The sequence below is a fragment of the Oxyura jamaicensis genome, unplaced genomic scaffold, assembly GCF_011077185.1.
Source record: "Oxyura jamaicensis isolate SHBP4307 breed ruddy duck unplaced genomic scaffold, BPBGC_Ojam_1.0 oxyUn_random_OJ72579, whole genome shotgun sequence".
Taxonomy (NCBI): Eukaryota; Metazoa; Chordata; class Aves; order Anseriformes; family Anatidae; genus Oxyura; species Oxyura jamaicensis.
In genome coordinates, this window is record NW_023311125.1 from 1 (window position 1) to 1,287 (window position 1,287).

Consider the following 1,287-nt stretch of genomic DNA (forward strand, 5'->3'; position numbering starts at 1 on the left):
GCATGGTGTGATTTGTGAGGAAGGTGTGTAGGGGAAGAGCAGGGGAGGTGTGTTGAGCTGTTGGGGAATGGTGTGGGCTGAGGAGCAGAAGGCTGAAGGAAGCTTTGGTGAAAGCAGAGCCCCCCAGCAAAGCCCCCATCAGCCTGGGGATGTAGCTCAGCGGTAGAGCGCTTGCTTTGCATGCAGGAGGCCCTGGGTTCAAGCCCCAGCATCTCCATGCTTTTCCTCCCCAGGGCAGGGCAGGGCAGCCCTTGGGGGCTGCAGAGCTGGCACCGGAGGGCCTAGGGAGCCGCAGGAGGGCAGCTGGTGGCCCATGCGTGGCAGCAGTGCTGGGGCAAATGGCAGAGCTGGGGGTGCCCAGCAGCCCTGAGAGCTGTGGGCCACGAGGGCGCAGGGTGCCCAGGGCCCCAGCAGCGCGGCTCGTTGGTCTAGGGGTATGATTCTCGCTTCGGGTGCGAGAGGTCCCGGGTTCAACTCCCGGACGAGCCCCCCTTTTGGGCAGCGCAGCCCAGCTGCTCCCTGCAGGGGCAGACGCAGGGGGGCTGCCTCTGGGCCCCTGTCCCCCCAGGCAGGCCAGCGCTGCAGCAGCAGGGGCGGCCCTGGCACCCCCCCCCCCCCCCCAGCAGCCTGCAAGCGGCACCCGGTGCTGGGGCCAGAGGCTTCTCGCGCAGCCCAGCCGCCTCTGGGCAGGCTCAGACGCTGCCACCTGAGCAGGCAGAGCCCAGGTGCTGCTGCCAGGGCCACGGCCCCCCCAGGGGCACTGGCCAGGGGATGTAGCTCAGTGGGAGAGCGCTTGCTTCGCATGTAAGAGGCCCTGGGTTCAAGCCCCAGCATCTCCAGCCTTTTCCTGCCTCACAGCCCGCACACAAGGAAATGCCTGCGGAGGGGAGCCCCACAAGGAACTCCTCTTCCTTCTGCCCTCTGCGGGGCATCCCCAGAGCCCCTCTCCCCCTGCTCGGGGTTTCTCTCCTCGCTCCCCAATGGCTGCGGCGCTCGCCTTGCCCATCTCCTGGCTCTGCCCCAGGCAGAGCTGCCCCGTGGGGACGTGGTGTCTGCAGGGCCCCGCTCTGCGGTCCCTGTCCCCGTGGAGCCCTGGCTGTGCCCTGTGCCTTTTGTCCCCGTGGCACAGGGCAGCCCGGGTGTGCGGTGCGGGGTGGGGAGGGAGGCAGCAGGGGGCTGTGCCCGAGGTGTTGGGGCTGTGGGGCAGCAGGGCCCCCCGTGTGCCGTGTCCCACCAGGATCTGTTTGCAGGCCAATGGTGGCCAAAAGGGGGGCTCGTCCGGGAGTT

The 1,287-nt window shown here is 68.7% G+C and overlaps 3 non-coding genes across 3 annotated transcripts; all 3 read left to right on the forward strand.

Moving 5' to 3' along the window:
- The first annotated feature begins 145 nt into the window (after positions 1-145).
- Positions 146-217, forward strand: TRNAA-UGC. Its single transcript has one exon. It is a non-coding gene; the product is annotated as a tRNA-Ala (tRNA).
- Positions 218-417: 200 nt separating this feature from the next.
- On the forward strand, positions 418-489 carry TRNAP-CGG. Its single transcript has one exon. It is a non-coding gene; the product is annotated as a tRNA-Pro (tRNA).
- A 278-nt stretch (positions 490-767) lies between these two features.
- TRNAA-CGC lies at positions 768-839 on the forward strand. The gene has a single exon. It is a non-coding gene; the product is annotated as a tRNA-Ala (tRNA).
- Positions 840-1,287: the final 448 nt, after the last annotated feature.